Source organism: Phoenix dactylifera, unplaced genomic scaffold (genome assembly GCF_009389715.1).
Source record: "Phoenix dactylifera cultivar Barhee BC4 unplaced genomic scaffold, palm_55x_up_171113_PBpolish2nd_filt_p 000315F, whole genome shotgun sequence".
NCBI classification, from domain to species: Eukaryota; Viridiplantae; Streptophyta; class Magnoliopsida; order Arecales; family Arecaceae; genus Phoenix; species Phoenix dactylifera.
This window is the reverse complement of record NW_024067785.1, coordinates 6496-30940: the sequence shown is the minus strand read 5'-3', so window position 1 is coordinate 30940 and position 24445 is coordinate 6496. Positions and strand designations below refer to the sequence as shown.

At 40.9% G+C, this 24445-nt stretch overlaps 1 pseudogene; it reads right to left on the bottom strand.

Moving 5' to 3' along the window:
* Positions 1 to 22220: 22220 nt before the first annotated feature.
* On the bottom strand, positions 22221 to 22318 carry LOC120105586 (annotated as a pseudogene).
* Positions 22319 to 24445: the final 2127 nt, after the last annotated feature.

The window sequence follows — 24445 nt, the reverse complement described above, 5'->3', positions numbered from 1 at the left end:
ATAATAATAATAACTAAAAATTCACGATTCACTGTTCATATAAACAGTGTCCCGTTAAAACACTGTTCATATGAACAGTGTTAAAAAAAATAATAAATTAAAATGCCGAGAACACTATTCATATGAACAGTGTTCCGTAAAAACACTGTTCATATGAACAGTGTTCCGTAAAAACACTGTTCATGTGAACAGTGTTAGAGAAAAAATAAAATAATACATAATAAATAAATAAATAACAATAATAATAATAATAATAAAAAAAAGGGCTTGGCCACTGTTTATCTTCTTCCCCCCTCCCCCGCAGTGCATCCGGGCCGTTCCCCTTCTTCCCGTCGATTCCGCCTCATCCTCCGCCTGTGACGCAGCCCGCAGCCGAGATCCAGCTCCGCCATCAAGCCGCGTCGAAATCCCGGCGTCTCCCCGTTGATCTCGCGGCCACCCACCATTCGGAGCGATCCTCCCAGCCGCATCAACCGCGTGCCATCCGCCGCCCGTTCCACCTCCCAGCAGCCGGAAGTCACTCCTCCGTGATCAACGCTCACAGCAGCCTCCTCCGCCTCAGCCCGCGGTAGCCTTCATTGTCATCCATCGCACCATCCCGCGATCCGCCTAGCCGATTCAAGAAGCGTCCTCAGCTGTCCAAATCCGGATCCACCTCCCCGGCAATGGCGCCAAAAATTGATCGGTTATTTCAATTTCAAAAATAAACCACGCAATAGCACGTATCCTGTAGGATAGTGATTATGGGTGTCGGTCCACAGAGATTGAAGAATAAGTTATTTTTCTTTTAAAAATAAATCAAAAAGAAGGATTTGCTAACTTGATTTAACTAAATTAAACTATAAGTACGGATTGGAATTTATCAGAGTAAATAGATCTAGGGTTTGGAATCCACCACATAGCATTGCATCAAGGATTGTGTTCTTAATTTTTGTCTTTTGGAGAGGCATGCAATTTTGGCTACAAGCCTTTTAAAATAAAAGCATAAAGAGTGTTAGGAAGATCCATCTTCGATGTAGCATGAAGTGTCTACCTAAGTATGCTAATCTAGGATGCAGCACACTTCATCTTCCTAGGCATGGATCATCTTAGACTACTTTAGCAAACATGATTAGTAACTAGCATGCTCGAAATTTAAATATCATAAAGAAATATTTCATTGAAAATAAGAATTTAAACAAGCTCCAAAATAATAAAAAAGTAAGAACTACAATTGCCCTGATACATTGCTAGGGCTTCATCCAGCCCAAGATTGGATGTTTAGACAAGCATGGCTTCCGGACGACCTCCCATCTTCAAATGAAATTGATCAACTCCCATTATTCCCAAAATATCAAAACTATTCTCTTTCCTCCCCTTTTTCTCTCTTTTTTTATTTCTTTTTCTCTCTTTTCTTTCAGCTGGTGTCTTTCTTTTCTTCACCGAAACAGGGGTCTCCCCTGTTTCTTTCTTCTCAACCCCGCCCTCCCCTTTCTTCCCTTCCTCCCCTCTCTTATAGATCGCCTGAGCTTGCGTGGATGGCTGGATTATGGGCGGAAGGAGAGGGCGGACGCGGTAGAGGGGGAGGGCAGCCGCTGAGTACACCTCGAATTCGGACGGCTTGGATCACTGGAGGAGCCGGGGTATGTGGTCGCGGGATGTCCGGACGCGGAGGTTGCATTGGTGGGATCGCTGGAGCTCCGGGATCGATCGCGGAATGAAGGAGGCGCGGGCTGAGAGGAGGCATTAATTGAGCCCAATAATTTATAATTAATAATTATAAATTATTTGCGGAACATGAGCCCAATCCTAATAAACAAATCCCCGTGATCCTTGGGCGGCCCTTTTTAGCAACAGCCAATGCATGCATCAATTGTAGAACAGGGGTAATGAACATATCATTTGGGAACATGAAGGTAAAATTAAATGTGTTCAATACGGCCGACCAACCCGCAAGAGAAATTGAGTGTTTTATGATAGACAAAATAGATGACCTCATAGAAGGAGATGCAAAAACTATCTCACTATGTCTGGCTGAAGACAATAAACTTAGCGCTTGTTGGAAGGCAACCCAATTCTCTTAGATTATTTCTTAACATTGAGGACAATGTTAGGTTTAGGTTTGGGGGTATTCATCTTGATTTTCATCCCAAAAAAAAAAATAAAATAAAATAAAATAAAATAAAATAAAAAAATAAAAAATAATAATAATAAAATCATTTTTTTAAAAAAGAAAAAAATAAAAAATAAAAATATTTTTTTTAAAAAAAATGTGTTTATTTTCATTTTTTATAAAATAATAAAAAAAAGTTATTAAAAAAAAGTTTTTGTTAAAAAAAAAAATCCTAATTTATATACATTTATGCGAGAATGATAAACACACAAGGTATATAAAATCTAAAAAGCCCAATGACTAGTGGGAAGTAATACAAATTTAAGTTCTTTTTATTAAGTCTCTCTTAGGGAGTTGTAAGCTAGTTAATACTTTGGAATTTCACTACACACTAGCCGACTCTTCTAAGGTCTAGGCTCGACATTATGTTGGGAGTATGGTAGCAACCTTGGACCCTGATGAATCATACTTATCTAATCCAAAAAAAAAAAAAACATCAATAAAAATGGATTTAGTTAGGAACATCGAAAAGGGCTACCTATTGTCAAAGATCAAGTGGGCTTGTGATGAGGACTCCGAGCATAAGTCCGTAGGGGAGTCTTGATGCCCGACACCTTATGCCAACTGGTGTGAGAGTTGTCGACTGATTGCTCGTTACACGGAGAAATCACCACAAGAGTAAAAGTGCACAATTTATATACCTTTCTTTAAAAAAAAAGAAAAAAAAAAGAAAAAAAATGTTGTATTGACCGAAAAGACAATAGTGTGAAAGCCGTCGTTGTAAAAATTCGAGTAAACTGGAATATTACAGATAAAGCCCGTGAGGTACTAAAGTAAACATCCACAATTCTCGAAATTCTGCAGATAAGATGATTTTGAATCAGTGAGTAGGTCTTTTCGACCAATCCTCGGAAACTACTAGTATTAACAATATTTTGGAGATCCGAACCCTTAGCTTGTGTACGGTCCAGATTTCACCGAGCACTCCAGTATAAATAAGTCTTACAACTTCCTAAACGGAAACTTAATGACTTTAACTTAGATTGCATACTAATCTAGAATTTGGGCTGACTTAGTAAATAAAACCGTATGTGCTTTGAAATTCTTATCATTTATGTATCTTAAATTAGATTTTAATTAAAAAAAAAGTTTTTTTTCCTAGCTAGTATGCACTTGGAATTTGAAGTTTCATCAATCAAATTAATTAAAAAAAAAAAAAAACAACAACAACAACAAATTAATCATAACAATAAATGATATTGAAGTTTGTGGGTATCTTCACTGGAAACCCTCACGAGACTATAACTCGTCCACTAGGGTAACCTAGGGGTTTAAAGCCTTGTTACATATGGTAAATGTAACCGCGATGCCTGCGAAAGTGAGTTAGAGCTTTTCTTTAATTTTATTTTGCTCGAGGGCTAGCAAAACATAGGTCTGGGGGTGTGATAAGTGCTTAATAATTTATAATTTAGTTATCTTTCCATAGCACTTATCAATGTTCTTAAACTGATAAATACATATTTTACCATGAAATTGAATAAACAATGAAATGAATTTAAAATATGGTAAGAGGTAAATAATTCTTTTCTCAAAACAGACTCTAAACTTGTCTCTCTCCTGGTTATAATCTTTCATAAAAACATATAAGGAGGAGATTGTGTTGACCCGATTTGGTAACCTAATGGAGTTGTAATCAAGCTAAGGCTATAATTAAATGGGTTTTTGGTCCTGATTCGATCGAAAGTTATAATTAATTATGTATGGGGCAAAGGTTTGATTAACCCTTTTTATTAGGTCACGGTCCGGTTTTTAGTCTTGTCTGGTCGAGTTCGATCTGAAGCAGCTTAGCAAGAATTAAATGACAATGGGCTCAAGGACAAGTCAACCATCATGACCCACCTCAAACCCAAAGTCAATTCCCAACCAATTCGTTATCTGCCTTCATATAAAATTTATAATAATAATAACTAAAAATTCACGATTCACTGTTCATATAAACAGTGTCCCGTTAAAACACTGTTCATATGAACAGTGTTATAAAAAAAAATAATAAATTAAAATGCCGAGAACACTGTTCATATGAACAGTGTTCCGTAAAAACACTGTTCATGTGAACAGTGTTAGAGAAAAAATAAAATAATACATAATAAATAAATAAATAACAATAAAAAAATGATAATAAAAAAAGGGCTTGGCCACTGTTTATCTTCTTCCCCCCTCCCCCGCAGTGCATCCGGGCCGTTTCCCTTCTTCCCGTCGATTCCGCCTCGTCCTCCGCCTGTGATGCAGCCCGCAGCCGAGATCCAGCTCCGCCATCAAGCCGCGTCGAAATCCCGACGTCTCCCCGTTGATCCCGTGGCCACCCACCATTCGGAGCGATCCTCCCAGCCGCATCAACCGCGTGCCATCCGCCGCCCGTTCCACCTCCCAGCAGCCGGAAGTCACTCCTCCGTGATCAACGCTCACAACAGCCTCCTCCGCCTCAGCCCGCGGTAGCCTTCATTGTCATCCATCGCACCATCCCGCGATCCGCCTAGCCGATTCAAGAAGCGTCCTCAGCTGTCCAAATCCGGATCCACCTCCCGCAATGCAGTCCGAAAATGCCTCCTCTCAGCCCGTGCCTCCTTCATTCCGCGATCGATCCCGGAGCTCCAGCGATCCCACCAATGCAGCCTCCGCGTCCGGACATCCCGCGACCACATACCCCGGCTCCTCCAGTGATCCAAGCCGTCCGGATTCGAGGCGTACTCAATGGCTGCCCTCCCCCTCTACCGCGTCCGCCCTCTCCTTCCGCCCATAATCCAGCCATCCACGCAAGCTCAGGCGATCTATAAGAGAGGGGAGGAAGGGAAGAAAGGGGAGGGCGGGGTTGAGAAGAAAGAAACAGGGGAGACCCCTGTTACAGTGAAGAAAAGAAAGACACCAGCCGAAAGAAAAGAGAGAAAAAGAAATAAAAAAAGAGAGAAAAAGGGGAGGAAAGAGAATAGTTTTGATATTTTGGGAATAATGGGAGTTGATCAATTTCATTTGAAGATGGGAGGTCGTCCGGAAGCCATGCTTGGCTAAACATCCAATCTAGGGCTGGATGAAGCCCTAGCAATGTATCAGGGCAATTGTAGTTCTTACTTTTTTATTATTTTGGAGCTTGTTTAAATTCTTATTTTCAATGAAATATTTCTTTATGATATTTAAATTTCGAGCATGCTAGTTACTAATCATGTTTGCTAAAGTAGTCTAAGATGATCCATGCCTAGGAAGATGAAGTGTGCTGCATCCTAGATTAGCATACTTAGGTAGACACTTCATGCTACACCGAAGATGGATCTTCCTAACACTCTTTATGCTTTTATTTTAAAAGGCTTATAGCCAAAATTGCATGCCTCTCCAAAAGACAAAAATTAAGAACACAATCCTTGATGCAATGCTATGTGGTAGATTCCAAACCCTAGATCTATTTACTCTGATAAATTCCAATCCGTACTTATAGTTTAATTTAGTTAAATCAAGTTAGCAAATCCTTCTTTTTGATTTATTTTTTTAAAAAAAATAACTTATTCTTCAATCTCTGTGGACCGACACCCGTAATCACTATCCTACAGGATACGTGCTATTGCGTGGTTTATTTTTGAAATTGAAATAACCGATCACTAACTAAAACATTATAGTTTGTTGTGCAACCACAAGGCTATAAATATTTTAAGAGGACAAAATAAAGTTGAGAATTGCATGAGATGCAATTGGAAAGAGTTTTCTACATTTGAACTCATAAGGGTTTGTTGTGTAACCACAAGGCTTTTATGATGAATTAGGATCTCAACCCTACTAAGAAAGATTAGGTTTTCCCATTTATCATAGGAGAGGGCTATGATATTTGATTAAAATAGTAGGAAACAATTAGATAAAGTCCTAGTCTAATTGCATATATGTCATCATGATTAGTCTGCTTATAGTAGTTTTGTTCTTGCTTATGTAGAATTATTAAATGTCATTTTCACTATCACTAAGATGCATCTTAGATGCCAACAAGTTAACCGGTCCAAACTATGTGGACTAGTTGAGGAATCTTAAGATTGTACTCACTCAGAAGAAAATTTTCTATATTCTTGAAACCCCTAATCTTGGAGATCTAGGGGATGATGCTACTGAAGAAGAGGTTGCCACACACAAGATGTGGAAGAATGACAGTTTGACTGTCAAATGTATCATGCTTGCCTCCATGAGCAATGTGTTAGGAACCCGCCTATGCCGCTGATATTTCAAAACAAAAATCAGATTGCAGCGGAATCGGCATAAGCGGGATTGACGTTCATCGCATGAACGCTGTTTCTAGACCGTTCGTAGTTAGATAAGGATTAATACTTTTTAAAACCTTTAGGGAGATCAAATTCTCACCTTGTGCGGGTAGATGATCACCGCAAACTGAAGCTCGTGGTTTTAGGTTGAGGGTTCGTTTGAAGCCGTTCAAACGTCCGGCCTCTACGGGTATCCACACGAAGCAGAGGACCTGATCAAAGATCTCTTGTCTTCCCGGGGTGCTAGCTCCCTTGCAAAGACTTCTTTTGATGGCTGATCTCCTCTCTTTCTTTCAACTCTTGAATATGCTTGAGAGGAGGATGAAGAAGGATGAAGAAGAATCCCCACGCAGCCTTCTTTTCTTCCTTGCGTTGGATGAAGGAAGGGAAGGGGAGGAGGCCGCCAACACTTGGATCTTCTTCTTCCCTTGCTTGCGGCTGAAACAAGAAGAGGGAGAGGGTGGCCACGGCACAAGAGGGAGAGGAAGCAATCCTTGTAGGGCGCCGGCTTCATAAGCCTTTTTATAGCCATCTAGGGTTCCTACTAAGTAGGAGCCCTAGACAACTTTCCAAAGAGGGGGCGCCGGCCCCCTCTCTTGTGCCGCACCATGTGATCAAAGGGGGAGGGGCGCCCCTCCCTCTTGGTAAACCCTAGTCCGCCTCAATTAGGGTTTGCATTGCCCTAATGTGGTCAAGCCCTAATCCAATTAGGCTTAGTCCAAGGGTGAACCAATTTGGATCCAATCTAGGTAAGTCCTAATCCAATTAGAACTTAAATCAATTTTGACTCAATTAAACTCTTCAATCCTAATCCAATTAGGAGTCTTATTGATTCATTAGATTAATAATTAATTGTGACTTAAGAAACCCTAATCCATATTAGGACGTATTTAATTTTAGTCCTAATCCAATTAGGATTCTTACTTGAATCCGAAGTCCTAATCCAATTAGGACTTCTAGGAATCCTATTCTAAGTGGGAATTCACATTGAATTCAAAATCCTATTCTAAGTAGGATTGTGGGAATCCTAATCCAAGTAGGAATCCCAATCCTACTCCAACTAGAATTTCCAGTCCTAATCCAATTAGGACTCTAGGAATCCTACTCGAAGTAGGACTCTTATTTCAAGTCCAATTAATTAATTTTCTTTGTTCCTTCTTCAACTGAATATCAATCGAATTGATTACTTGTGATTCCTAATCACATTTCAACCATCGGATCGGTCAATACTTCTAGTGTGTGTGACCCCATAGGTTCTACTCTGACTGGTAGTGAGATATATTGTGATCTCTATCACAATATCATTGAAGACTCCTTTCAATGGGTTGGAACGATTCCAACTCTACTCATTAGGGTTTATCGATCATCGAGACAATCCCTATGAGTCCCACCATCCACCAGTGACACCTAGCAGCATGTAGTGGCTACCCAGCAGAATAGAATGGTGAACCTCTAGGTGCAGTTAATATGTGATACAGTCCTACTATCGTGGATCCCTACAGGACGGAGGTCATGGACAACTCGTCAAACCCCATCGTCTGTCATATGTGAAGATTCATTCGACTTAAGTTCAAGAGTGAAAAACTCTTTCTCCACTGTGCATACTGCCCCGGCCGAGGTCTTACGAACTCAGTCTTATAAATCACATAGGATCTCTCCTTATCTATCAAGGTCGATAGATTCCTTATAGGTGCATACCCTACTCCTACAGTGAACTTACTGCAGCCAATCTACACTGCATGGACCCATATGGCTAGAGACCATGTATGTGTGCAGTCAAACTATAATAACCTCACTGTGAGTAGCCGAAGCACCGCAGGTCAAAGGACCAGTCACACTACTGCAACATCAAGCAAGTCACTGACGAGTGGATAGACATCCAAGTGACTTCTTGTATTGGTCACGCTCAGTACCCTTGTTCTTAACAAGCACCTGCACTATTACTTCAGTGTCGCCACACTGTGGACTCGAGTCTCATCCATCCTTAAGGAAAGTAATCTGTGCACTGATCTCATCGGATTGATCACCGTCCTCGTGATGATCCATCGATCAGGAGCATTCAGAAATTAATCACCAATGATGCATCGCTCAAATTCTTAACTCTTAAGAATATGCATCATCATCTTATTAATTCTTGGACGATTCATAGACACATAAACAATATGAATGAAAAAGATGCCTTTTATTTATTCAATAATAATAAAGTCAAGTACAAATTATGTCCCAGAATTAAGAATGTGTCAGCCAAAAATTGGCTTCTTGGGCATACATCTAACAATCTCCCACTTGCACTAAAGCCAATCAGTCATATATCTTAGTCCCATCTTCTCAAGGTGGGCTTCAGTCTTTTGCTGACTTAGCTGTTTAGTGAATGGGTCTGCCACGTTGTCCGCGGAGTCTACTCTCTGCACCTCGGCATACTTCTTCTCAACATAGTCGCGTATGAGGTGGAAGCGCCGCTCTATATGCTTGGACTTCTGATGAGACCTTGGCTCCTTAGCAAGAGCTATGGCGCCATTATTATCGCAGTAGAGTGTTATGGCATCTGATGACATTACATCCAATTCCGCAATAAATTTCTTGAACCAGAAGCCTTCCTTAGCAGCTTCAGAGGCGGCGATGTATTCAGCTTCCATAGTAGAATCAGCAATGATCGGTTGTTTAGAACTCTTCCAATTCACCGTACCACCATTGCACAAGAACACATATCCAGATGTTGATTTCCTATCATCGACGTCAGTCATGAAGTCTGAATCTGTGTACCCTTCTACCTTTAACTCTGATGATCCTCCAAAGACCAAGAATAAATCTTTAGTTCTTCTTAAGTACTTAAGAATATTCTTCACAGCTGTCCAGTGTTCTTCACCTGGATTCAACTGATATCTGCTTGTGACACTCACAGCTAGGGCTATATCAGGTCGTGTGCATAGCATGGCATACATGAGGCTCCCTATTGCCGATGCATAAGGAATCTTGCTCATGCGTTGAATCTCTTCAAATGTGTTGGGGCACATCTTCTTGGAGAGATGAATTCCATGCCTAAGGGGTAAGAGACCCCTTTTGGAGTTTTTCATGCTGAACCTTTTCAGCACTTCCTCTATATACATTTTCTGTGATAGGCCAAGCATCCTTTTAGATCTATCTCTATAGACCTTTATTCCCAAAATATAGGATGCTTCCCCAAGGTCTTTCATGGAGAACTCTTTTGACAACCAGACCTTGATCGAGGTTAGCATGGGAATATCATTCCCTATCAGGAGGATGTCGTCCACGTACAGTACGAGAAATACGACAGCACTCCCACTAACCTTTTTGTAAACACACGGTTCCTTCTCATTTTTGATGAAATCAAACGTTTTGATTGCGTCATCGAAACGAGTGTTCCAACTCCGAGATGCTTGCTTTAGTCCATAGATGGACCTTTGCAGCTTGCAGACCTTGTGATCTCCATCACTGGAAGCGAAACCCAAAGGCTGTTCCATGTAGATATCTTCATCAAGATGTCCATTTAGGAAAGCAGTTTTCACATCCATCTGCCAGATTTCATAATCATGAAATGCTGCAATGGCAAGCAATGTTTGGATGGATTTCAGCATGGCTACAGGTGAAAAGGTCTCCTGATAGTCAATGCCTTCGCGTTGACTATACCCTTTTGCCACAAGCCTTGCCTTATAGGTCTCTACCTCTCCATCCGAACCTATCTTTCTTTTGTAGATCCATTTACATCCAATAGGTACAATACCTTCTGGTGGATCTACTAAGGTCCAGACTTGGTTGGAATGCATGGAGTCTAATTCTGACTTCATAGCTTCCAACCATTTCTCAGAATCGACATCAGATATCGCCTTGTTGTAGGTTTTGGGATCCTGTATGTGATCCCTATCTCCCACTAGGAACATTTCCTCGGTATCCTCTTCTAGTATACCTAAGTATCTATCGGGAGGATGGGAGACCCTACTTGATCTGCGAGGTGGTTGCGGGACATTGTGTACTGGCTTTGTATGAATGGGTTCGATAGGATCCATGACTCGTTGCTTTTCAGAGACTATCTCTTCAAGTTCAATTTTCCTCCCACTGCCTCTATCAAGGATAAACTGATTTTCCAAGAAGATGGCATGACGGCTCACAAACACATTGTGATCCTCTGAGACGTAAAAATTGTATCCTAATGACTCTTTAGGATATCCTATAAAACGAGCACTTATGGTCCTAGCCTCTAGTTTGTCCGCCTGCAGTCTTTTGACATGGGCCGGACATCCCCAAATCTTGAGATGACCAAGACTTGGTTTCTTACCATGCCATATCTCATACGGTGTGGTAGGAGCGGATTTAGAGGGAACTCTATTCAGTAGATATACTGCGGTAAGTAAGGCATCTCCCCAAAGAAACATCGGTAGATCAGTGAAGCTCATCATGGACCGGACCATATCTAATAGAGTCTGATTTCTTCTCTCTGACACCCCGTTGAGTTGAGGCATACACGGAGGAGTCCATTGTGAGACTATGCCATTGTCCTTGAGATAGTCCCGAAATTCTCCACTAAGGTATTCTCCTCCTCGATCTGATCGAAGAGCCTTAAGGGGTTTTCCAGTTTATTTTTCTACTTCATTTCTGAATTCTTTGAACTTTTCAAAAGATTCAGATTTGTGTCTCATAAGATACACATACCCATACCGTGAATAATCATCGATAAAGGTAATGAAGTACGAATAACGTCCCCTGGCTAGCATATCGAATGGGCCACATACATCTGTATGTACTAGGGTAAGTATTTCAGTGGTCCTCTCCCCATGTCCTACAAAGGGTAATCTGGCCATTTTTTCTTGAAGACAGGATTCGCAAACTGGATATGACTCGGAAGTCAATGAGCCGAGAAGCCCATCTTTATCCATTTTGTTCATTCTGTCCTCTCCAATATGGCCAAGCCTGAGGTGCCACAAATATTTTTGGTTTATCTCATCCCTGGATCTTTTGGATCCTTTGGCATTCACTACTTGCTCAGACACATTTATAGATACATCCATATGCAAATGATAGAGACTGTCAATCATAAAACCACGTGCGACTATTTTATTTCTTAAATAAATAGAACAGCAGTCTTTGTCAAATGTAAAAACATGACCTTTCTGTGCTAGACATGAAACAGAAATCAAATTTCTGCTAGCAGCAGGTACATAATAGCAGTCTCTAAGTAATAAACTAAAACCAGACGGTAGTCGCAGATGGTAGGTGCCGACAGCCACAGCAGCAACTTTTGCCCCGTTGCCAACCCGAAGGGTTACTGCACCTTCCGCCAGCCTTCTACTTTCCTTTAGACCCTGCATGGTAGTGCACAGATGAGCACTAGAACCAGAATCTATAACCCAACTAGAAGTAGAAGAAACCGTTAGATTAGTTTCAATTATGAGCAAATCTATACCTTCTGAAGGTTTGTCACCTTTCATGTTCTTCAGGCTCTCGAGGTATGAAGGACAGTTCCTCTTCCAGTGGCCGTCGACATTGCAGTGGAAACATTTTCCTTTGTCATTGGCTTTTTTCTTTTGAACTTCCTTCTTTGACTTCTTGTCTTTCTTTTGCTTCTTCGCAGGCTTCTTTTTCTTCCAAGTAGACTTTCTCTTGGAACCAGAAGTCAACTCAGCAGCAAGGACATTGCCCCTTGAACCTTTCAAGGCTCCCTCAGCAGTTACCAACATATTTATCAGTTCAGTCTTAGTGCATTCAATCTTATTCATGTGGTAGTTTACTATAAACTGACCAAATGAATCAGGAAGGGATTGAAGGATCAGATCAACTTGCAATTTCTTGTGCATGTTCATCCCGAGCTTCTCAAGCTCCTCAAGGTCCTTGATCATAGTCAGACCATGATCATGGACGGACTGCCCTTCGCGCATCTTTGTCTTGAAGAGCCTCTTGGACACTTCAAAATGAGCTGTGCGACTCTGCTCACCATACAACTCTTGCAGGTGTGCTAGTATGTCCCTAGCAGTCTTGAGATTCTCATGCTGGCATTGGAGTTCATTAGACATGGATGCCATCATATAGCACTTGACTCTAATGTCATCATCCAGCCATTTTTGATGCATCTGTCGCTGAACATCAGTAGGACGTGCTGGTAGTGTGGGGATATCTGAATCGAGTATGTAGCCTATTTTCTCACAGCTCAAAATAATTTTGAAATTTCTAAGCCAGTCCTTGTAATTGGTTCCGGTCAATCGGTTGGTCTCAAGAATACGGGTCAAAGGGTTTGATGCTGACATTATGATCTGCAGAGAGTAAAGATTCTAGTTAGACTTTTGTACTTGATCCTAATCTGTTCTAAGATCTTTTAGAACAAATGTAACTCTCACTATTTTCTCGAATTCCTCATACTCCCCTGGTAGAAAAACGGAAATCCTACACGACTAGGGTTTCTAGTGGGTACTGCGGTTCCACCGATTTACATGCCACCTCACCTAACAGTTATTGATGAGACATAGATTGATGAATGTACAACTCTTGTACAATGCTTCTCAAGCATGTTGCAGTGCTTCTTGGTCTCTAAGCCATGAAGACCTCACCTAACAGTTATTGGTCCCATTTCTTAGTTAAGTCAGACCCACCGTATAACCGTAGGAATAAAGTCGTCATTGGGTCCTCACCTAACAGTTATTGGTGCCCAACCCCACCTTTACCCTACAACATCTCATGTCTATAGAGAGGTCCAGCCCCCCGATGCAACTTGCCCACTGTGTCCAGCCGAGACAAATCAACATCAGAAAGACCTTAGCAGCTCTACTACAGTGGAAGACCTATTGACTTAATATTGGTTAATCAGGTCTTAGTGTTTGCAACTTGAGCTCTTCATAAGAGGTAATCGAACAATTGGCCAGGTAAGCAGGTGGGAGGCTCCCCTTACTCAGAGAGTAAGGTCCTAATTAAGTAACCACCTGTCATGCTTTTCTAGACACCAATTAGATCAATTAATCTAATATGACTTGCTCATGTCGGTTCACTCTCGACTTGATTGAGGAGGTTTTAATTTAGGTCTCAATTGGGTTTGCTACATCACATGTAAACCTATCTACCCGACTCATATTCACATCACATGCAAACGGCACATTGCAGGCAGTTATAATCGCAGCAATAATTAAAGCTAAACTTTAAATAGGTGATGATCATGGATTCTAATTAGGTCGTATTACAAGCACATGCACGTCAATCGATCAACTGATCTTCAACTCTTGAATTGGTTCCAAGCCTCCTTGACTCGATCCTTGACCAACTCTTGATCCAATCGCCATCAAACGCTTAGAGCCCTGTTCATCTCATGCATCATCTTCGACTTGATCGTTGACGTACATCACATTACAGAAAATACAACCAGATATAAAATAAAAATAAAAATAAATTACATCTCCTTTTAGGAGGCACGCAGGCCTCTCAAAACATCAAATAAGATGCATGCAAGCATCTGTAAAATTACATGACATTGCAGATCACATCGCAGGTCTTTACATTTAATACCAAAAGGGTTTGAATCCTATGATCATCACCATATGCAACAATTATAATTTTCAGATCTGATAATTAATTGATTATCTCATGACACAGGTTGCTGATCATGCTAATCATGATTCTAAACTTTGTAATCATATTAACAATGCTATTAGAATCATCCTTTTATCATATAAAAATCAGCATGTAAAAATCAGCATCCTAGAAAAATTCTGCATGCAGAAAATTTTCAGCATGCATGATCATTCAATTTTCATATCTAATAAGCCTACTTATAATTAATTCTTACCTTAAACTACGAAGCCTAGGCTCTGATACCACTGTTAGGAACCCGCCTATGCTGCTGATATTTCAAAACAAAAATCAGATTGCAGCGGAATCGGCATAAGCGGGATCGACGTTCATCGCATGAACGCTGTTTCTAGACCGTTCGTAGTTAGATAAGGATTAATACTTTTTAAAACCTTTAGAGAGATAAAATCTTCACCTTGTGCGGGTAGATGATCACCGCAAACTGAAGCTCGTGGTTTTAGGTTGAGGGTTCGTTTGAAGCCGTTCAAACGTCCGGCCTCTACGGGTATCCACACGAAGCAAAGGACCTGATCAAAGATCTCTTGTCTTCCCGGGGTGCTAGCTCCCTTGCAAAGACTTCTTTTGATGGCTGATCTCCTCTCTTTCTTTCAACTCTTGAATATGCTTGAGAGGAGGAAGAAGAAGGATGAAGAAGAATCCCCACGCAGCCTTCTTTTCTTCCTTGCGTTGGATGAAGGAAGGGAAGGGGAGGAGGCCGCCAACACTTGGATCTTCTTCTTCCCTTGCTTGCGGCTGAAACAAGGAGAGGGAGAGGGTGGCCACGGCACAAGAGGGAGAGGAAGCAATCCTTGTAGGGCGCCGGCTTCATAAGCCTTTTTATAGCCATCTAGGGTTCCTACTAAGTAGGAGCCCTAGACAACTTTCCAAAGAGGGGGCGCCGGCCCCCTCTCTTGTGCCACACCATGTGATCAAAGGGGGAGGGGCGCAAGCCCCTCCCTCTTGGTAAACCCTAGTCCACCTCAATTAGGGTTTGCATTGCCCTAATGTGGTCAAGCCCTAATCCAATTAGGCTTAGTCCAAGGGTGAACCAATTTGGATCCAATCTAGGTAAGTCCTAATCCAATTAGAACTTAAATCAATTTTGACTCAATTAAACTCTTCAATCCTAATCCAATTAGGAGTCTTATTGATTCATTAGATTAATAATTAATTGTGACTTAAGAAACCCTAATCCATATTAGGACGTATTTAATTTTAGTCCTAATCCAATTAGAATTCTTACTTGAATCCGAAGTCCTAATCCAATTAGGACTTCTAGGAATCCTATTCTAAGTAGGAATTCACATTGAATTCAAAATCCTATTCTAAGTAGGATTGTGGGAATCCTAATCCAAGTAGGAATCCCAATCCTACTCCAACTAGGATTCCCAGTCCTAATCCAATTAGGACTCTAGGAATCCTACTCGAAGTAGGACTCTTGTTTCAAGTCCAATTAATTAATTTCCTTTGTTCCTTCTTCAACTGAATATCAATCGAATTGATTACTTGTGATTCCTAATCACATTTCAACCATCGGATCGGTCAATACTTCTAGTGTGTGTGACCCCATAGGTTCTACTCAGTCTTATAAATCATATAGGATCTCTCCTTATCTATCAAGGTCGATAGATTCCTTATAGGTGCATACCCTACTCCTACAGTGAACTTACTGCAGCCAATCTACACTGCATGGACCCATATGGCTAGAGACCATGTATGTGTGCAGTCAAACTACAATAACCTCACTGTGAGTAGCCGAAGCACCGCAGGTCAAAGGACCAGTCACACTACTGCAACATCAAGCAAGTAACTGACGAGTGGATAGACATTCAAGTGACTTCTTGTATTGGTCACGCTCAGTACCCTTGTTCTTAACAAGCACCTGCACTATTACTTCAGTGTCGCCACACTATGGACTCGAGTCTCGTCCATCCTTAAGGAAAGTAATCTGTGCACTGATCTCATCGGATTGATCACCGTCCTCGTGATGATCCATCGATCAGGAGCATTTAGAAATTAATCACCAATGATGCATGGCTCAAATTCTTAACTCTTAAGAATATGCATCATCATCTTATTAATTCTTGGACGATTCATAGACACATAAACAATATGAATGAAAAAGATGCCTTTTATTTATTCAATAATAATAAAGTTAAATACAAATTATGTCCCAGAATTAATAATATGTCAGCCAAAAATTGGCTTCTAGGGCATACATTTAACACAATGAGCTACAGAGGCAATATGATAGCATGGATACTTCTCCATACTTCTTAATTTAAAGGAACTATATAGAGAGCAAAGCAGGACTGCTAGATATGAGATATCGAAGTAGTTGTTCCGTGCTAGAATGAATGAAGGGACATCTGTGCAAAACCATTATCTTATGGTTATAGACTTGATTACCAGATTAAGTCAGTTAGGTTTTGCTATGGACAGTGAGCTCAGTCAGGATTTGATCCTGCAATCACTACCTGATTCATTCTCTCAGTTTGTTGTGAACTATCACATGAACAAACTGAATATCTCTTTGCCTGAGCTATTAAACATGCTCAAAACAGCTGAGGGCCACATCAAGAAAGAGAAGGGTCCAATTCTTCTTGTAGATGGTGCCTTCAGAAAAAAGTCAGGCAATAAGGGTTCTAAGAAAAGGTTGAACCCTAAAAGAAGCATCAATAAGAAAAAGAAAGGAAAGAAAATCTTCAAACCAAGTACCTATTTTCATTGCAGCAAGGAAGGTCACTGGAAGAGGAATTGCAAGAGTTTTCTTGCAAGTGTAAAGCAGGATGCAAAAGTTGCATCAAAAGGTATGTTTATGTTACATGCCAATTTGTCATTAAGTTCTTCAAATTCAAATTCATGGGTATTGGATACCGGCTGTGGTTCTCATATTTGCAAATCTTTGCATGGACTACAGAAAATTAAAAGTTTGAAGAAAGATGATTTCGAGCTATATGGCGCTGGAGGAGAGTCCATTCAGGCTGAAGCTATTGGAATCTACCATTTGGAGTTGCCCTCGGGAGAGCTCCTGGAATTAGAAGATTGTTATTATATGCCCAAAATTATTAGAAATGTAATTTCCATTTCTTTGTTGTTAAAGAAAGGATATGAAATTAATGTAAAGAGCAATGCTCAATTTTTTTTCTAATAAAGTCTATTGCAATGGCATTATGGAAAATGGTCTTCTTGTTCTATTACTTAATGACAATGTCTTTCATATTGATAAAAGCAATAAAAGAAAGAAAGAAGAAGTAAATAACACCCTTCTTTGGCATTGCCGACTTGGTCACATAAGCGAATCAAGAATCAACAAGTTGTACAAAGAAGAGTTCTTTGATCCTTATGATTATGAATCATTAGGAACTTGTGAATCTTGTCTTATGGGTAAAATGACTAAGTCTCCATTCATTGGACATGGAGAAAGGGCAAGTGAGTTATTAGGACTTGTGCATACAGATGTATGTGGTCCTATGACAACTTCAGCTAAAGGTGGATACTCTTACTTCATCACATTCACTGATGATTTATCAAGATTTGGATATGTGTATCTTATGAAACATAAATCTGAAGCCTTTGATAAGTTTAAAGAGTATCAAAGTATGGTTGAAAAACCAACCGAAAAGTGTATTAAAATCCTTCAATCTAATCGAGGAGGTGAATACCTTTCTAGTGATTTTTTAAATCATCTTAAAGAAAAGGGCATTCTCTCTGAATGGACACCTCCGTATACGCCACAATTGTTAGGAACCCGCCCATGCCGCAGAAAAATTTCAAAAATTCAGATGCAGCGGAAGAGGCATGCGCGGGATCAACCATTCATCGCATGAACGTTGTTTAAAACCGTTCGTAGATAGATAAGGATTAAAAACTTTTAAATAACATTAGAAGATCAGATCTTCACCTTGTGCGGGTAGATGATCACTGCAAACTGATGATCGTGGTTTTGGATAAAGATTCGCTTGAAGCCGTTCAAGTGCCCGGCCTCTACGGGTATCCACACGAAGCAAGAACCGATCAAGCTTCTTTGTCTCCCCGGGGTGCTAGCTCCCTTGCAGAGACAACTTTTAATGGCTGATCTCCTCTCTTTCTTTCAACTCTTGAATGTGCTTGAGAGGAGGAAGAAGAAGGATGAAGAATAGTAAAGGAACAAAACCCCTGTAGCCTTCTTTCTTTTCCTTGCGTTGGAAGGAGGAAGGGAGGATGAAGAGGCCACCTTTCTTTTTCTTCCTTTGCTTGCGGCTGAACCAAGGAAAGGGGAGGAGAGGGGGCCACGAATTGGAGAGGAAGAGGGCTTCAATGATGCCCTAGGTCAGCCCCCACGCCTCCTCTTAAATAGCATGTGGAGCTCCTACTTTGTAGGAGCTCCTTGATAAACTTCCAAGAGGGGCGCCGGCCCCTCTTCTTTGCCGCACCAAGCAAGGAAAAGGAGGAGGGGTGTGTGCCCCTCCTTCATGGTTAACCTAATCCTCCTTTAAGGAGGATTAGGAAGGTCACTCATGGTTAGGTCCTAATCTAATTAGGCTTGGACCAAGGGTGAACCAATTTGGGTTTAATCTGGGTAAGTCCTAATCCAATTAGAACTTAATGAACCATGACTCAATTGAACCCTTCAATCCTAATCCAATTAGGAGTCTTGTTGATTCATTAGATTAATAATTAATTAGGACTTAAGAAATCCTAATCTAATTAGGATTTATTTAATTTTGGTCCTAATCCAATTAGGACTCTGATAGGATTCCCAGTCCTAATCCAATTAGGACTCTAGGAATCCTACTCTAAGTAGGAATCCTAGTCCTACTCCAAATAGGATTTTCAGTCCTAATCCAATTAGGACTCTAGAAATTCTATTCCAAGTAAAAATCCCAGTCCTACTCCAAATAGGATTCCCAGTCCTAATCCAATTAGGACTCTAGGAATCCTATTCCAAGTAGGAATCGTATTTAAGTCCAATTAATTAATTTCCTTTGTTCCTTCTTCAACTGTTTATCAATCGAATTGATTACTTGTGATTCCTAATCACGATTCAACCATCGGATCGGTCAGTGTTTCTAATGTGTGTGACCCCATAGGTTCTATTCTGACCGGTAGTGAGATATAATGTGATCTCTATCACAATGCCATTGAAACTCCTTTCAATGGATTGGAACGATTCCAACTCTACTCATCAGGGTTTATCAATCATTGAGATAATCCCTATGAGTCCCACCATCCCCCAGTGACACCTAGCAGCATGTAGTGGCTACCCAGCAGAATAGAATGATGAACCTCTAGGTGCAGTGATGAGAGCACTTTGTGATGAGAGCACAAAAGTGCAATCTACACATCACTCAAATTAGTATTATTGCTAACAAATGATTATAGAAGTGCTGTATTAATATTATATTTTTGTAGGGTGCAGGTGATCGAAATCAAGCTAAAATGCACATTGGGTCCAAAAATATGCATCACTGCAGGTGATCAGCCAACCGCTTGGGTCAACCCCAGTTGCACACTAGAAGGAGGTCAAGATCAGCTGTCCACTTCATTGCAGCTTCAGTCTTCTACGAGCCCAGCGTGTGATCTCTCATCGCGTCCGTGCAACCTCCCAGCACCCAAATCTCATCCTGCGGCCAGCATTTCGAGTCCATCTTCTCTGCATATGAGTCCGCTTCGCCCGCGAGCCAGAGTTCATCCATCCACCATGTCATATCAAGCTCCCAGTTTCGTGATCTCAGCGCCAGCGTCTCAGGTTCATCACCCGTGATTTTGGTTCACAGCGCCTCCCAGCTCCGTGATCGTGATCCGCCCGTGAAGCTTCCATGTCTGCATCCAAGCTCCATCCGACTTCATCTAAGCGTCCACGTCCGAGTTCCTCACGAGCGCACGCCTCGTCCGCACCTCATCCCAGCATGCCACGTCCGTGATCAGCTTCCTTCACGCGTCCGGAGATCCAGCTCTCAGCCGGGATGTATGCTTCGAACGACCACCCAACCTCCCAACGTCCTGAGATCCCAAGCTTCTGCTATCAGCTCCTGGCGCCCGTGAAGCATCCTGTCACGCGCTTCAGCTTCATCCGTCCGCGTGTAGGTCGGCATCCCGTATCTCAGCATCTGTTCACGTCCGCAGCTTCCGTCTTCCTCGTAGTCCACGCGTCCCAGCTCCAACGATCAAGCTCCATCCGTCCAGGCCTCTTGAGTCCAAGATTCATCTCCAGCTTGGTGATCATCCAGCAAATCGTCCGAGTTTCCAGCATCCTGCGAGGCATCACCCGCGTCCGTGCGTCCTAACGATCCTCCTCGCACCCATCCGCCACGTCCGCGTCCGAAGATCCCGGCATCCCGTGATCTCAGCATCAGCGATCATCTCCCGTTCGCATCCATCCACTTCTTCCGGATCCACAGCTTCATCCTTCCGTCCGCGAGCATCTCTAGCCGTCCACGTCCATCCCCTTCTCCCGGGATTTCATCTCATCCGGCCATCTCCACCGCATGTCCCTCTCGGCTGGGAAGGGAAGGGAGGTTCTCGGGGGTTTAAAGAGAAGGAAAACAGAGGGGTCTGTCATCCCTCATACGAAAAAAAACAGAGAGGCCCTCTGCCATTCAAAAGGAAAGTAAGGGAGAAAGGGAAACAGGGGATGCCCTGTTTCCGAAAATAAAAAGAAAAAAAAAGAAATAAGAGGAAGAGGGGAGTTCTTTTATGTTTATGGCTGGCTAATCCCTTAGGTGAAGGGTGATGGAGGAACTTTTGATGTCTTATTTTCTTTCAAGTAAATTCTGAACATTGCTCTCTTTGCTTTACATCTATTAATATGTTTTTGATTCTTGCATGCTTATTTATGCGATAGATCTCTTATAGTTTATATTTTTTTGATTCATGAATTGTTTCGATGTTTGATTTGTTGTAGACGTAATCGGCACGATAAATACTTAGATCTTGAATTCATGTTTTCAAATTATATACTCCATGATTAGAACTATTCTATCTGATTGATCCTTAATCAAGAATCCCAGAATTTAATTGTTGAAAATAATATCATCGAAGGGGATTCCAGATCCCTACACCATCTTAATCTATCCAAATTTCAATTCTCTGTTTACTGATTTATTTTCTATTTGCAAAACATCATCTTTATCCACAAATTTATTGAATTAATTAATCTAAAATTATATTAAATAATCTAATATATATTTCGTTCCCTGAGGATTCGACCTCGGACTTCCGAGATTTTACTACTTGTGCGATTCTCCTGCACTTGGGAGAACAATTTTATTTTTGCATCAAGTTTTGGCCGCCGTTGCCGGGGAACGGCTTAGTTATTAGTATAATTTTAGATTTAATTAGTACCCTATCAGTTAGATTGAACATTATAGTAAAACTAAAACTGAAAAAAAAAATTTCTGCTGTTTTTATTCCCTGCACAGTCTGCATCAAACTCTGATATCTACGTAATCCACCGTCTGATTGCACTCCAATTTCGTCGACTGCTGTAGGACACATGTTTCTTTCATCGGAACGGTCTGATTGATATTCTGATACTTTACGACCATTAAATTAATATAAACTTTGCTGCTGTCTGCTTTGAATTTCTGTGTTTAATTTTTTTGTTTAGAATCAGAATTTTATTATCATCATATCTCATTAACCCTTGTTGCTACTTGAAAATTGATAAGAACTTTAAGAAAAGATCAAGGTAATCATTAAAAAAATAAAATAAAATAAAAAACAAAAAAAACAAACAAATAAATAAACTCTGAAATTTTGTATGCTAGGTTGGAATAGGGACAACACTGGACGTCTGAGTCGACAACTTTTTGACAATTCCTTAGATCACATTATTGAAACTTTTTCGCAAAATCTCAGATCTGGTGAGATGGCTGATGATGATGTAGGAAGTCACCATGGTAATGAAGGTAGACCCCCAGTTATGACACTTCGACAATACTTACATCCCACTAGGACTAGTCAACCTTCATGCATGATTATTCCTGAAAATGTAGGACACTTTGAAATCAAACCAGGAGTAATTCAATTGCTGCCAAAGTATCATGGAATGGAATCCGAGAACCCTTATCTTCATCTTAAGGATTTTGAGGAAATTAGTATCACATTTAGAGTGCCAAATGTATCGGAAGATGTCCTTAAATTGACCTTGTTTTCTTTTTCCTTAAAGGATAAAGCCAAAACATGGCTTAACTCCTTGAGACCTAGATCGCTAGGAACATGGCAGGATATGCAAAGAGAATTCTTGAAAAAAATTCTTTTCCGCACAAAGGACTAATTTTTTGAAAAGGCACATTAGTAATTTCCAGCAAAAAGACCATGAAACATTTTATGAATGCTGGGAGAGATTTAAAGATTTGCTTCTCTCTTGTCCTCATCATGGGTTTGAAACATGGAGAACCATTAGTTTCTTTTACGAAGGGTTGTCTCCACAGTTGAAACAATTTATAGAGACTATGTGCAATGGTCTATTTCTGGAAAAGCAACCCGATGAGGCATGGGACTATTTAGACTCTCTCGCAGAGACTGCACAATTATGGGATACAGGGGATAGAGTGAATAAACCTTTGCCTAAGCCTACTAACATTGGGACATGGGGGCCTTTATAACCATAGTAACTCAAGATGATATTCAGGCTAAAATGGCAGCCCTTACTAGGAAGGTAGAGGAAATTGAACTTAGAAGGATTGAACCCGTCAAGACCGTAGAGCATAACAACGAGTGTTGTAGGATTTGCGAGATGCCTGGCCATCTCACCACTGATTGCCCCACAATACCCGCATTCAAGGAAGTCTTGCATGATCAGGCCAATGTTATGAATACCTATCAAAAATCTTTCAATAATCCTTTTTCGGGTACTTACAACCCTGGATGGAAGAACCATCCAAATTTCAGGTGGAGAAATGACCAACCTCAACAAGTATATAACCCAACTCCTCCACCTCCGCACCCTCATTATGCACATGCACCCCCTCAAAAATCCAGTCTCGAAGAAACTTTGCAATCTTTCATGCAAGGTCAAGCTAAAATCAATGATGAATTAAGAAATCAACTGATAACGCTAACCACTGCTTTAAGTGCTCAAGAGAAAGGTAAGCTACCAGCTCAACCACAACCTAATCCTCAAGTCTATGGCGGTAGCAATGCATCATCATCAACTTTGCATAAAGAACAAGCAAAGAGTATAATAACTTTGCGAAGTGGAAAGATTATTGACCGACCAGTCCCAAAACAAACACAAGTCATACCTGATTCTGACCCTCCCCAGACAAAAGAAAAGGATAATGAAGAAACTGAAGCACCAACATCTACTGAAAAAATTGAATGTCCTTTTCCTGCACCATTTCCACAAAGATTAAAGCCCTTGCAAAAGCTTGAACCAAACTCTGAAATTCTTGAGCTTTTTAAGCAAGTAAAAATCAATGTACCTCTTCTTGATGCAATCAAACAAGTGCCTTCCTATGCAAAATTTTTAAAAGATTTGTGCACTGTCAAGCGTCGTTTAAATGTCAAGAAGAAGGCATTTCTGGCTGAAAATGTGAGTGCAATTTTATAGCATAACATTCTTCCTAAATATAAGGATCCAGGTTGCCCAACTATCTCGTGCATCATTGGCAATTTTAGGATTGAGCGAGCATTGCTAGATTTAGGAGCGAGTGTGAATTTGTTGCCATATACGGTATATGAGCAACTCGGTTTGGGTGAGTTGAAGCCAACAACTGTGACCTTACAATTAGCTGACAGGTCAGTGAAGGTTCCTAGAGGGATTATCGAAGATGTGTTGGTCCAAGTAGACAAGTTCTATTTTCCTGTTGATTTTATCGTACTGGACACACATTCGGCTTCCAATTCACCATCTCAGATTCCGGTCATCTTAGGACGCCCATTCCTTGCAACTTCTAATGCATTGATCAATTGTAGGAATGGTGTCATGAAACTTTCTTTTGGAAATATGACCTTGGAACTGAACGTCTTTAGTATAGGTAAACAACCCAGTGATCATGAAGAAAGTAAAGAAGTTGAATGGGTTGAAACCATTGCGGAAGAATATTTGTTAAAAGAAATATTTACTGAATCGGCCGACAATGGTTTGATAGATTGGCGTTCTGAAGGTACTGCTGATGATACGGTCCCATCTATTTTAGATAACTCGGATGTCATGATGGTCAATGGGTGGAGACCAAGAATAGAGGAATTTGAATATTTGCCATCTCGAGGAGCAAAGATAGTACCATCCCATGAACAAGCACCTAAGCTCGAGTTGAAACCTTTACCGAAGGAACTCAAGTATGCCTTTCTTGGATCCGATGACACTTTTCCTATAATCATCTCATCTGATCTTGATCATGCCCAAGAAAGAAAATTACTTGGTGTTCTAAAGAATCATAGAGGAGCTTTAGGGTGGTCTATTGCAGACTTGAAGGGGATTAGCCCTTTAATTTGCACGCACCGGATATATTTGGAGGACAATGCCAAAACCACAAGGCAAATGCAACGCAGGTTGAATCCTACG